This window comes from Anastrepha obliqua, chromosome 1, assembly GCF_027943255.1.
Source record: "Anastrepha obliqua isolate idAnaObli1 chromosome 1, idAnaObli1_1.0, whole genome shotgun sequence".
Lineage (NCBI taxonomy): Eukaryota > Metazoa > Arthropoda > Insecta > Diptera > Tephritidae > Anastrepha > Anastrepha obliqua.
Window position 1 is genome coordinate 136,601,762 of NC_072892.1, and position 14,786 is coordinate 136,616,547.

At 38.5% G+C, this 14,786-nt stretch overlaps 2 long non-coding RNA genes across 2 annotated transcripts; both read left to right on the plus strand.

Annotated features, from left to right (window-relative positions):
* The first annotated feature begins 4,194 nt into the window (after positions 1 to 4,194).
* Positions 4,195 to 5,354, plus strand: LOC129252855 (uncharacterized). Its single transcript, XR_008583674.1, has 3 exons — positions 4,195 to 4,295; positions 4,383 to 5,061; positions 5,120 to 5,354. It is a non-coding gene; the product is annotated as an uncharacterized LOC129252855 (long non-coding RNA).
* A 3,040-nt stretch (positions 5,355 to 8,394) lies between these two features.
* On the plus strand, positions 8,395 to 11,376 carry LOC129252856 (uncharacterized). The gene is made up of 3 exons (XR_008583675.1): positions 8,395 to 8,587; positions 10,704 to 10,867; positions 10,963 to 11,376. It is a non-coding gene; the product is annotated as an uncharacterized LOC129252856 (long non-coding RNA).
* The last annotated feature ends 3,410 nt before the right edge of the window (positions 11,377 to 14,786 follow it).

Below are 14,786 nucleotides of genomic sequence, written 5' to 3' on the forward strand. Positions count from 1 at the left end.
GTAAAACACACGAATCAAAAAGCTCAACAACCGAAACAGCAACATTGACAATAGCAATACCTAAAACAACAACGATTTATAAAAAGGTGAAAAAGTGCAAAACTTTGTGATATGTGTAGGTTTTTATGTCCTCTTGTGTCTGGCTATGGCTTGCAATTTGTATAAAATGGTCTGATCATTCAAATAGTTGCTGAACAGCAGTAAAATTGTGCGCAGAATATTTGGAATTGAATAGATAGGATGCTGTAGCCTGATACTTCCGTCGGGTAAGAGTGATATCATATGCGCAATTTGACAATCTTAAGCTTTGATGGTAGTTTGATTAGAGCATCAGCGTGGGAAGTAAATGTAATTTTTATGATCGATATGCCATTCTAGAAGTTTTGATACAATTTTGTTTTATTTTTTCGGCGATGTTTTATTTACCTTTCCATTCTGGGCTGTTAAATGGATTTGTGCGAGCAAAGACTTGAGGGAAAGGCAAAGCTGAGAAGCACATCACATTGATATTGACGACAATAGTAGCTTTTCTAGACATAACCCACGAAGTAGAGCATACCGAAGATGGTGTCTTCCTTAAACTGTGACTTTATTTTTGGCGAATTTGACAATTGAGAGCCATCAGTACAGAAAATAAACAAACCTATCTGTACAAAGGTATGCGCAAGCACATGCGTGTATGCACGATTTATTCTATATTCTTGGTTTTCCACTTATTTTCGCTTACTTTCGTTGTTCTTTTTGTTTGTTTACTCTCTGTACTGACGTCATGGCTCTTGCGAACGCGCTATCTTGCATTCTATCATTCTTGGATCGTTAACATTTTGTGCCAGTACAGCCGTTAAAAGGGTTAATACACAAAAAATATAGATAAAGTTCATGTTTTTACGCGCATTTGCTTGTTTGCCAAAGTGACAAATCATTGAGTAGGTCATGCGGGGATTTACCACAATTTAGTTTTCCAAATAAGCCATAACAAATCATAAAAGCTGAATACATTAACAATCGAATGCTTGTTGTTTTAATTCTTATCAACTTCGTAAACCAAAAACAGTATGAAACTTGTTTTTGCTTTCGGACATTCTATTTTTAGTTATTTTCTTCAACTCATTTTCAATCGATTAACATTTAAACTACCAGGTATAATCAACACTTTCTCTTTCCAAAATTTTATATGCGGCTTTTAACTTTACTGCCAGTTTTGTACATTTTGCTGGTATTATAAATGGGAATTTTATGGCAATGTAACTAAGATATGGCAGATATAGACTGCCCGCGCACGCAAAATATAATATTTCGGTCAATCTATGTGTACATTTCGTTTCATTAAGAAAGCAATTAATTATGCAAATTATCATTTTTTTATTTTCTTTATTTTAGCTTTCCAATAACATACATAATTTGCATTTACATACACACAATTTATAAATGATCAATGCTAACAATACAAAAAAGTAGCATTGTCCCTCTAATATAATCTGCTGTTTACAACTTTGCAAAAATTACAGCATTTTATGACTACATAATTTTCACCCCTATTTAATAGGTGATTTGATGCCAAGAAATCGACAAAACAAAATCAACGAGCCCAGTGTCTAAACATAAACAACTTCAGCTTCTCTCAACATTAACATCCACATGGTGGCAGTACTATTCACCTTTGCCCACAACTCACCACACTCTATCGAAAATGTTTATTATTGCACATATTTCAAGATATTTCTTGTGTATTTGCTACTTGCAATGTGTGTATGTAGTAAACGGTTGAAATCCCGTCAGCTGCTTGTGGTGAAATAGACAATAGTAGGTGAAATTATTTTATTTGTATGCATTTTGCACCAATACAGGCAAACCTGATTTGCCTTAATACTTTACCACACTTTAGTTTTGTTAAGTTTTGTGCTGTCACACTTTACCCTCTGCGTAGCTCATTTAAATATTCATGTAAACAAAAATGTGTACATACCTGGTCGATCCAACGACTGACGACGACTCATTGGCAAATTTTTTTTTTAATTACTCAGTGGAAAAATGACGATTACAAGAATGATCTTCGCTGATTGTTAATTGTTATTGTAGTTGGGTACGTAATATTCTCCTTCATTTGCAATGATCCCTTTGGGGTTTCGTTTCGTTGTTAGGAGTCAAATGAAAAACATCACTCAAGATTTACATACTTTTTTTTTACAAATATGCAATTGAAGAGCCAAATGTAAAGCAAACATGTGGTAGCAGATATATAAGTATGTACAAAAGTAAGGTGGATGGGTGTGTACACGGGGGGGGGGAAGCACACACTTGTGTTGCGTACGTGCAGCACGCAGTGTTGTTGGAAGAAGGAAAACAGCGCGCGCGGGGCGGGGAATACGAAAATTAACACGACACCAAACTCACTGATTTCTGTAGTGACGGTGCGCGAACCACGACTATGAGAAACGTAAAGGCAAAAGCGACGTCAGTGGCGGCGATGGCAATGCAGAATTTCGTTTCTTCCTCATTTTTTCAATATATTTCTATTCATGCGTTTCACATTCATTGTAACATTTCACATTCATCAACAGCAATGCTCACTTTCAGATTCACTTATTATTTGTATATATTCTACTTTTTTTCACAACACGTCTGCATACAACAACTGTTGCATGAATTACACAAAAGGTGCAAGGCGGTATGCAGCCTTTGTCTCCTGCGAAGGCGAACAAAAGAAATTTGTATTTGGTTGTTGGTGAAAATGGCAAATGTAGCAAATTTTGGCAGGCCGTTTAAGCGCGTGGTGAAATTGTCTACACAACAAATACCTGTAATGTTCACAATGAAAACAAATTTACTGTCTAGTAGTTTTTTACGCTTTTACACTTCACATCCGTATTCGTGATTTCTCAACGCATATGACGGCCATGACGGTGATGGCTAGTGCGCATCGTACACTTTCCCCGTCTCTTTTATGCACTTATTTCTATGATAGAGAAGAAAAACGAAAGCAAACGGGCGCAAATAGTGTATTTTTCTGCAGTTTTACTATTTTTCCGATGCCCAAGAATTTCACTTTGCTTCACTACAAAAAAAAAAAAAAAAAAATCATATGCGGCAATTTAACCTGTTTGCGATATCAATATGTGCTCTTTGGCGCTAAAATTGTAGCATTTATTATAGTTTGCTGCAGGTTAAAGCAATTTAATAGGGTTCCCTGGTTTTTAGCACTAACACTGCATGATTACAGCCACGGGACAAGGAACTGCGGTGAGCACTTTTCACTGAGACACTTTTTTACTGTACGCGATTTATTTTCTCACTGAGTTTTTAGTTTCTCGATAATAGCGTCTAATTAACTAGAGTCTTATGCACTTTTTTCTTAAAAATAAAACAATTGTCCACATAAAATCGTCACTTTTCGAAGGAACGTCTTCCTAGTCGCCTTTCAGCTCCGTGCCGTTGTGGCAGACTTCGTGTTGCCAGACATATGCACACATGAGGTGTGGTATGAAAGGATACAGAAACTGCGGCATAAGACAATCTAAATCAATATATTTTTTACTTATCAAAACAATTTTGCGTACATTTTCACGCAATAGTGATTAAATGAAATACACCTTTTATTTGTATGCAAAAATTATTATTATTTTTATAAACACTTTTATGTTAATTCAAAGTGGCAGCACTCAGTGAAGATGTAGGGTGAAAAGCATCAAGGTGAAAATGAGCAGAGGAAATAGATATAGATACCTGTTGTCTCTTTCTCGCGGTCACATGAATCATAGTTGGCAGGAGTGTGTAAAATTTTGTTTTGATAGTGTTGAGGAATTCTGGAGTTTTTATGAAACAAAAAAATCATAAAATGGCATATCCTGATGTGTGAAGGCAAACATTTTCAGCTGCAAAGCATTTTCTATTTCTGCAAAAATGCAATTAAAGTATAGTGCTGCACTTACACAAAAATCAAACAATATGTTGCACATCTGTGATTTGTTTACATATCAACTGTGAATGACTTTGGTTTCTTCCAGCTGGGAAAGCTTTTGCGCAGCCAACTTCAAGGTAAATAAATGCTTTAATATTTACAATTAATAGCTGGGTTTTCTTTATATTTTCCAGTTTAGAGGGTATAAATACAAATATGAACATAACAATTTGAACGTGTATATCTATTCGTTAGAATTAATCCAGCAGAATTCAGTTTTGTATATGAAGAATCCATGAGGTGAATGATGGAATATGTAGATGCACTGAGCTGGTTGCGTTTCTTGTCGGCATTTGTTGATTTATATATGCAATTGAATGAATACCTTGATTAAAGGGTGAGTACATTGATTAAAACTGATATAATTTCATTTAAGTTTTTTAAAAGCACAATAATTTAAGTTTCGTACACCATTTTTTTTCAGAACACTTGTTGGCAAATGCAGAAATGTTGTACATATTAGCATTAGCTTAACCATTTGGGGACCGAACCGCTCGACGGGCGAGCGTCGCTGAGGACAAGAGGTATTGGAGTGCGCAGTAAAGAAAATAAATTCGTTAAACGTTATAAAAAATAAGGTTTTATTTAACACAAGACACATTTTTTTATAAAATGAAAAAATAATTATAAACAAACTGCTATCACTGCTAATGTTGAAGTGCCTGAGCGGATTCCTTATTGCACGGATTTCACTTCCACTTAACGAAGTAATGCCGACATCTTCCGTCTTATCAGATTCAAAGTAATATTCTTCAGAACTTGTCACTATCTAACGTATCATCTCTAGATCGCTTAGCCATCTTGTGTAGGATAAAATATAAAATATATAAAAAGCCAGCTGATTCCTTTGCCAATAACAATGAGATACCGAATCGAAGAACTGAAATTCGTTCTGACTCTACCGTCGTCTCACATCCTAAGTTTACATTATAAGGAAGATAAGTCTTCATCGCTAATGGTCCCTAATGTCTTTGAATGAAAATGTGACTATTATACTATACCTATGCGTATCTTATCGCTCATAACGAAAGACGTCGCGAGCCTTGCAGCTGTGAACTAATTTGGGCGGCTTTAAGATGACACTCGTCCCTAAAGGGTTGAAGGTAATGTGTCTAATATTTACCATTGTTAAAACTGTATTTTTTGCATTATTGCTTGCAGAAGTATTTGTGTATATAGGCTAATAAACGGCGACGTTCCTCTGCGAATTTGAGATCTTCACTGAAAAAAGCATTGCAACAACCAGAAAAAGACCTGTGACACTCCGGTTTACGCCGTGGAAATGACCCCGACTATTGTCCCAGTTCAGCAGCGTTTCACAAAAAAGTACAATGAATGTTTTATGCTGCTACACAACAATAGTGCAATAAACAAAAAAGTAGATATGCGCCGGTACTAGAGGTAAATATATACGATTTCTAATTCATAAAATTGCTTATTTCTAGACAAGATGTTGGATTCAATATGTTTAACTAAATTTTCCAAACATTTTGCCGCTGCTTGCTGCTGTTCATTGCGCGATGCAACGATAGGACATTGCTACAGTTGTGATCAAAATATTTGCACAGCCTTCAAATTTTCACTGGAGAAGTAACATAGAAAAACCTATAAATCGCTGTAGTGTGGTTAGTTATAGACTACTAATGGCAATCGATTTCAAATCAAGATATTAAAATCATCTTTAAATATTGAGGGAAATTTGTCAGTGTTTCATAAGGAATGCCTGTGCGGATTAAATTATTTGTTTAGCAGCAAAGTACTTTTTCCTTTCATATTTCCTCAAGAGGGGAGTGGACAGGGCGTGACAAACATGTTTCCGAATGGCTCGAAGTTGAACGGAAGAGTTGAAGGTGGAGTAATCTGCGAGGTGCTCTCATCAAGCTAAAAATTAGCTTTCTGGACCACTGTCATGTTTTCCAAGCCGAGATAGCCGCAATTAAGAAAGTAGTGGATTGGTTGCTTACTTCTGTAATTACTGTAAAAGACGTAAATAACTCCGACAGCCAAGCGGCAATTAGGGCCTTGGGCTCGTTGTTTGTATGTTGGAAATTAGTCGGGGGGAATGCATGACCCTCATGACCCTTCTCTCGATTGCATCTAAATACTTTAATATTAGGCTCTTTTGGGTTCCCGGTCACAGCGGCATAGATGAGCTGAGGAGCTGGCTAGACAGGGACCCAGGAGATGGGTTCATCGCAACAACATTCGTTACGTTACGTTACTGGAATGACTCGGGGTTTTCGCGACCAAGGGTTGCCGTCCCAGTAAACTAGCCCTATCTAGTGAACCATTTATCACTCCCCTCTTATGTCACAGGAGCAATTCCTCGCAACAATCTTGCTCCAAATACTTCTCCTCAGGGCTGGTATTGAATCCAACCCTGGGCCAGAGGTACTCTATAACTGCGTTTGCCATAAACGGCTCCACTCGAACTCCACCTCGGTTAGGTGCAATAACTGCGACGGGTGGAGCCACTTTAAGACCAATTCAGGCGTTAAGTCACTTAGGGAGTGCTCCACATGGTATGTGGCCACGTGTTGCTCCCGCCACCAGGCGCCGGATTCCTCAACGACTACTACACCCCCTGATAGGCCGGCACTACTAACCTCACCACAACCCATACCTCCACGGTAAGGAGCTTATCGGCGCAACACGACTCCCTTAACACAGCCCATCCCCTTCCCTCCTGCTCCAACCCCAGTGCGAGGACACACCATTAGCTCTTGTTCTCCCGCACCGTCTGTTCCGCAACAACAACAACGTATCCGTTCGCACGACAGTCGGTTCTACGTAACCGGAACGATCCGGATTTACATCGGGGCAAGGACTGTCACTCCAGCAGCATTCCCAGTAGATGTATTGGGAATGTTTATGCAGCTACAACAACAACAACGTGATTAGCCACTGTTAGTCATCACCAAGTTTTGAAATAGGACGGGTTTTCTGTATTTTGAAACCAAAGAATGTGAATAAAGACGAATAGTAAAAGCCGAGAAAAAGCCTATAGTCGCTGAGATGACAGAACTAAGTTCGCTTCGAAGCACAAAGTAAACTAGGTTTCAAACAGTGCAGATTTCTTACTGAACTAGTTAAAATTTACAAGAAATGTTTTGCCTTTAATTTATAAAATACCACCTACTATTGGCTTACGCTGATGGCATTGACGTCTTTGGTCACGTTCCAACGACATTCGGTTCTACGTAACCGCAACGACCCGGATATATCCGGCCAAGGACTGTCACTTCAGCAGCATTCCCAGTATATGTATGGGGATTGTTTATGCTGCTACAACAACAACAACGTCTTTGGTCTCAACATATACGCCATGAATGCTGCAGCCTCTAGATTTGATAGTGAATTGCAGTGAATCGACCACTACTGAAGCGACTGAGCAAATGCTTTTGAATCAGGATCGCCTACTTAGATCATTCGAAAATTGGCTAAAGCCACTTATTCCATCAATGAATGATACGTTGACTACCACACCGCAATAATCATGCCAATTTGGAACGAATCGAGTTCTCTGCAGGCTGCAAACATTGTCGGCACCTTTGTAGTTATTACACCTACACATTTTCGAGGGAGCCTTGGCGGAGCATTTCACATAACTTAATGTTCAAAATTCAAATAACTTCGCAAACATAAGCCGGGCAACTGAAGATAAGATGAAAAGAAAAGCTTAATGCGCTTATGTCTAAGGCAAAATTCAATGTCGAGGCGCGTAGTTTTGCTTCTTGGCCGTATTTGGTATGTAGTCATAATTCTGCTTTGCTGCACTTACAATGGCAACACAAATTCTGAAATTTGTAGCAGTTTGCTTGATATTAGAAGTTTGTCCAAATGATTACCACCGGCACTTTTGTTTTTCAATGCCTTGCCGAGGGATATTTACATAATCGAGCATAGAGAATTGCAGCAAACTCTTCGCATGCGTCGGAATACCTACACATACATACATATGTACGGTATATGTATGCATGTATGTATGTATCAATGCATATTCATAAATTACGAACCGGTGGGCACTGCACTTCCGTTTACTTTATTTACCCCTGTCTATGTTTCGCATTCCGCTTGCTCGCAGTTCATATCATAAATTTATTGACACACAGACAGTCTCCTCCGGCCTTGTCGCTGTGAGTATATGCATAATCATATAAGGCACCACAAAGCAGTGAGCGATCATATTTCGCGTCGTGAATTGCAATTTTATATGCCGACACAAGCAACAAATAAAATCATATTTGCGGCGAAAACAATGCTAATATGAATAGTTGGTGGTTTAAAGGCATTGAAAAAAGAAGATTCGATGAAGATGGCACCTTTTTAGATTTTCCAAAGAGAATGAGTACAATTTTCTTAATAATTGAGTAAATGGTGGTAAATTTATAAAATATAAAATAAAATCTTTTTTATAATAGAAATGCATTTGTGGGCTTGCTATTGCCGACTGACGGACGGCCCGTTTCCCTATCATTTTTTATGCTGCATATCAATTGTTGTTGCTGTTGTAGCAGTTATCAAGCCCTGCTACGTACGGTAGAGTCACTGGCTGCTGTTGTCATCTAACGGTAGATCAAGGAAACATGCTGCTTCGTCGAGATGGGTCCAAATGGAGAGAGGTGTTAGGTGAGTGGGTTTAAGGGGGCACAAGAGTATGTCGTTAGAATAGTTCACATGCTGGACATATGTTGAGTATGTCATGGTCGAGTACATCGAGATCGCGCTTGGTAACACGACGCATGGATCCGTCAATCGAAGGATATATTGGGAATTGTCGGCTAAAATAGCTCGCGCTTTGCTTCGGGTCCGACCAAAACAATCAACAAAAGAGATTGCCGCTTGCTGTTGTTGTAGCAGTTCATGTTGTTGTTGTTATTGCAGCAGCATAAAGCATCCTCATAAATATACTGGGAATGCTGCTGAAGTGACAGTCTTTGGTCGGTTATAAATCCGGGACGTTCCGGTTACGTAGAACCGAATGTCGTGTAGCAGTTCATCTGCCACTGTCCTTCGTTGGGTGTGACAGGGAACTTACGGTGGACCAGGTTACAGGTCTTTCAGTGCTCTACCTATTTAATCGGCTGGTATTGATCTATCAGTTGCTGTATCCCTAAAGTGAGATCTTTTCCCCGGGATCGGCCTCATGCAGGTGGTCACGCCCGTTCGCTAACACGGGTGTTTCCACTGGGAAATCACGACGAATGTCCATTAGTTGTCTAATGGGTATGAAGCGAGCCGTAGCAGTGATCACTTTGCGTTCGCTTACGCGCACATCGGTGGGAATGAGAAGAGCGGTGATGGTGCCCTTATATCAGGTGTCAATCAGTTTTATTCAAGTTAATATAAAAGCGGTGATTCGCGGAAATAAATCAGCTAGCTTTATCGATCGAGACAATATTGGAAAAGTGGTGGTGATGTATTTGATTCCAGGTCCTACTGTCGGTGTGTCATGAAATACTACTATAGCAGTATGCACTCTAAATTTAAACTGAAAGAATTCTTGCACCGAAGTTGAGTTCGGTTTCATCCTCCTTTGGCAAACGGTGCAGAAATTGATTCCAAATTTAGAGTTAGCCTCGAACCTAACCTTGTAGAGAATTGTCTGTAGTAACTCTGCTGGATAGAGTTGTCCAGTGGCGTTAGACGAAGGATGAAGTTCAGCGCACTAAGCAAAACTGATTTACTGGGGTCGAGTCCCTTGAGCGGTGCAACCCGGAGTGATTTCGGTACGTAGAACGGACTTCTCTAAATCGGGCTTGGTTGATGGTTCGTCTCTAATTACGGGATTCATGGCGAAAGAGTTGATTAAGACGTTATTCGTCTCTCAATGAATGTCGTTAATTACCCAATGATGATCCGTCGGGTTCAAAGATTTTTGTGTGCCTCGGTTAATCTCGTATTTTAGCTGAAAGACGTTGCTTCTCACATTCTTAGGATGCATATCACTTTTTATGCTACTAAAGTGAGACCATAAGAGCTTCACTGTGCAGGAGGTGTTCGGACAATATCAAAAAACTCCCCTTAGCTGTTGCTCTGTGCTTCGTCATCCCCGGGTTTCAAATAAACGTTCCTTAGTTCGAGATGTGCAAATATGGTTATTTACCTTTACCCCAAGTTCTGTTGGTGATTTAAGGACTTTGTTGCGAATCACTGTCCTTTGGTTACATTTGAGTTAGTAAGGTATAGAAGCAGAGTGAGCTTGACCTTCGAGATCTAGTAGTTCACAGGTTAGGAGGAAACCCCGGCAATCCATTTTAAACTTAAGTGCTGTGGTGACTGCGCAAGCTATGCTGGTGCTCTTCACTCCCAGATTAAAGGGGAGATACTATATTGCCCGACTCCTCTCGTGGGCCGGGTTTTGAGTTATGCGGTAGTAGCACTACTCCATTAGCTGCTAATAATTCAGAGATAGGTGTAAGGTAAGCAACAGAAAGATGACCTCGGTGAAGAAGTTAACTTCTGTTATGCCTAAATTTTTTAGGGCCAGCTTCAAATATTGTCGCCAATTTGCAGAAACGACCCCTCCAAATGCGAGATTCGGTCTTCGGATTCATCGAATATATCCACCTGATTTGAAGTGGGTAGCAACAGTCATCACATGCGGAATGAGTTTTCGCTAACTCGTCCATTCTCTGCCGTAATTAAATCTATGAAAACCTTGAAAACTAATTTTATGTACATATTTACTTACATTAAAAAATACCGTTCTAATGCTTTGCACAAAATTTGTTTCGTATTTTAGAATACCGATACTGATGTCAACCATTTTCAATTACTTGAACAAAAGTTGTTCGGTGAACTAAAAAAAATTTTTATGATTAACTGGCTTCACCCACCAAGTGTAACGCGACAGAAACTGGAGCTTTAACGGTCTAATAACCGCAAATGAACGTAAAGCATAGACGCGTAAGTGTGTAAATTATCAAGAAAATAGAGAGAAAAATGAACTCTTGAAATATAGTTTGATTGAAATCATTGTTTTTCTTTTTGCTCTTTTTCAGATAAGGCATGGAGGACTACAACTTAACTCAAGAAGTGAAGAGACATGACGTGATTGTCGGGTGCAAATAACACCGATATACTCGTACCACAGAAATCTCTGATTTTATTTAGTGCACCCGTTCAATCGTTCATAAGGTTCTTCCTGAATTGGAAGCAACATACGGCGATGCAGAATATTGCAAAACGCAAAAAAAAAAAACAACACGAACACATAAAGATCTGCGATATAAATCCTACGTTATGCGCAGAAGAAAATGTATTTCGGAGTAAATACGAGAACAGGTTGTTATCGGATCAAAACGCCTTCTGAACAAAATTAGACACCCCAAAGCGTATATCAGTGCCAAAGACCTCAAGCCTGCAATCGACAAAACAACTAAAGAATCAATGAATAATAGAAAGAAAAACATTAATGGAGAAGCTGTGTATTGGCTAAAAATACAATGGATTAGATTTCTAAAAAATGCTCCATATAAGATGTTTTATAAAACTTCCTTGGATGACAATTCCGAATTCAAAGTATTAGACCTCTCTCCTAAAAGAAGAAGACATAGAATATACGAAAATATTGATTTGCCTCCATTATACACAACCATTAGACCAATAGCAGGAGAAAGAACGTAAAGATATGATGGACTTACTACCCTATATCCCACCAATTGTTCACAGGCACTTTATTTCCCTAAATAGATAATAATAAATAATTTATTTAGTTACAATGAAATGTGTTTGAATGAAATGTTAATTACTAATAAAAATGTTTCCTTGATGGTATAAGTCATTTATAAAGTCATGCAGTTAATTTTAAAAGTGGTAAAAATAGTTTTAAATTTCACAATCATAATAAATAAACAAGTATTTGACATTACTTTTACATATTCAATAATACAAAAATATTTTTTAATCCTTTAAAATGCAAAACTCTAATTACATATCTCGGACCAAGGAAAATAAATAAAATAAACATATACCAATTTCCAAATCAAGGGCTCATACATTTAAAGAAGCTTTGGCATCAGTCAACTTAGGTATAGAAGTCAACGGCGAAACAATTAATAACATACGATTTGCCGATGACACCACAATAGTGGCTGACAAAATTAATGACCTGCAATATCTCCTTAAAGAAGTCAGCGGAAAAAGTCTGCAATACGGCCTAAGTATTAACAGCCAAAAAACCAAATTCATGGTTGTTTCAAAAAACTCTCAACAAATTACCAATTCGAACATTTATCTATATGACAATCTGATCCAAAGAGTATCGCGATTTAAGTACCTAGGATCTTGGTTTAGCGAAACATGGACAAATTACATGTTTGCTGCTGTCGGATTGACGTGTCGAGGGAAGCTTTTTTCAGTTACAGGAAAGTTCTTTGCAAGAAAAGTTTGAACATGAAATTACGTCTTCGGTACCTTAAATGATACGTTTGGTCTGTTTTGTTGTACGGTGTGGGGGCATGGACACTAAAAGTTACGAGTATGAATAAATTAGAGGCGTTTAAGGTGTGGTGCTACCGGCGGATAATGAAGATATTGTGGATAGACAAAGTTAGTAACAAAGAAGTCTTAACAAAACTTAGAAAGGAAAGAGAGCTGGGATAAAAATCGATTTTTTTTTGCATGTTATTGTAGTAAAACATTTCAAAAATACCGTGTTAAAATTTTAAGTCAATCCGAGCAAAGTTTAAGTTTTAAGTTATAGAGCATAAAGCCGAGCCGCCTCAAACATCTGCCGAGACGCAGCAGTTGCGCGCGTAGTCCGTTACAAACTTTAAACGCGGTTTTCTCGAACCTTTTTTTTTAAGTGCGTTGTCATTGGCATTTGAAAACTACTCCACCGATCCTTTTGAAATTTTGCACACATATTTTACATATAAAAAACCTCCCCCCAACGTTTTTTTTCGCCATTTTTTTTTATATTAAGGTGGTTTTACACCTACAAAATGGCGGCATTTTTTCGTCAAAAATCACTTTTTACTTCAAACGACTACCAAATGGCTGAAAATGAAAATAAATCGTCAAAATAAACGTTGGGGGGAAGTTTAACTCATACTTGAACTAAATTATTCGATTTTTTTGATTTCAGATGATTCTACGCTGAGATATGCTGACTACTGCAAAATGTATTTTTGAAAAGACGTCTACGTAAATGTGCTCTCATTCGCTCATTTTGCAATATTTTTACATGAAAATTTTATCAAATATTCTTGAAATGTTACTTTATAATATGCAACAACTTTTAATAAACTGACTTGAACCGTTTCGCTACAATAAATTCATGAAAAAAGTGTTTTTTTTAGCGTTTATCCCTTACCCCCCCCTTAAAATTAGTGAATAATTTATTGCTGTGATCGCTTACATTCTGTATTAAGAATTTGCAAATAAAGAAAATTGCACTGATCTTGTTTTATTAACAAATATTGGTTACTTTTCGCACAGAATATCCGTACCTTCTGGTCTCTCACTGCTATCAAGTATTATATTATATAATATAATATAAACAACAAAAAATGCGCTGCCTAAATGTGTGTGTGTGTAAGTGCCTCCTTCTGGCGTTACACCATTGGCTATGAACACTAATGCCGCTGTCACGATGCGTCCCTAGTTATCTGTATATCGAATGCCAACATAAATGATGGCATATCCAATTGGCGGGGACAAAGCTGCGCTTCAAAAGCGGCCAGCCAACACAAACACACATGGAACTGAGAGCAAACTGCACGCACACCTGTCAGTATAAATTCATATGAGCAGAGTCGCGCCAACCAGTGTCACCGGTATAATTCATTAAGGTAAGTGAGAAAAATCCAATATTACCATAAATAGTAGGTGTGTGTAAGTGTGGGTAAGAAGAAGATCATAAGTAACAACAAAATTGAAGCAGGCAATGCAAAATGAGTAGGTTGGTGTGTTTATACTGCAATGACACCGTCGTGTGTGTGTGCCGCTCTGGATTATGAGTATGTTGAACATGAAACGTTGTTGTTGCTTAGGGTTGATCATAGTCACTTACTGTGCTGTTTGTTGCTGGCCAGCTTGTTAACACATGTTACGCCACTAGTTAGACGACTGTTGATGTTTTGCCATATCTTTTTTTGTTCTCTTGTTGCTGTTGCTGCTTGGTATTGCAATCGCATCACTTTGAATCGATTAATTAACTCATAATCTAAAATTGGTTGGCGTGGCCATATTTTGTCCTTTTTGGTTTGTCATAAAAAAAAACGTATGTGAATATATGACCATTAGGGTGGGGGTTGATTTTTCTTCCTACAACCTTCCTCTAGCAGATTCGAATTCTATATAAAATTCTGTGAAAAAAGCCCACATTCGAGCCCCCAGGTAGGTGGGTTAGATGGCGAGAGTACCACTGGTACACTATAAGTAGCACTAGAGGGCCGTTTTGATACCATAATGTAGACCACTACCTGTGAAAAATTACAAAACTCAAAGGAAGAAAAACCATCTACAGCCATCCAGTGTTGTTGGTGTAGTGGAGGAGGGAAGAGGGATCTAGGCTAGATAACTGCCTCAGGCTATTCCTAAAAGGCACACTAAGGAAACTTAGCGCCTTGCCGCTAGACCCGGATGTTTGAAAAGAACGTTTTCAGCAGTCTCTTTCTCTTCAGGTTCTCCACAACTTCTGCAATGGGGGTTGTACGGAAATCCAACCTTCTCCGCATGAGTCCCTATCACCCAGCGACCGGTGAACACCGCTACGAGTTTGGCAATCGAAAGGCGGGGGCTCCTCAGCACTTTAAGCGTCCTGCTTCTGTCATACTGAGGCCAAAGTGTTTCTGAGATATTTAATGAACTTCATCTTGCT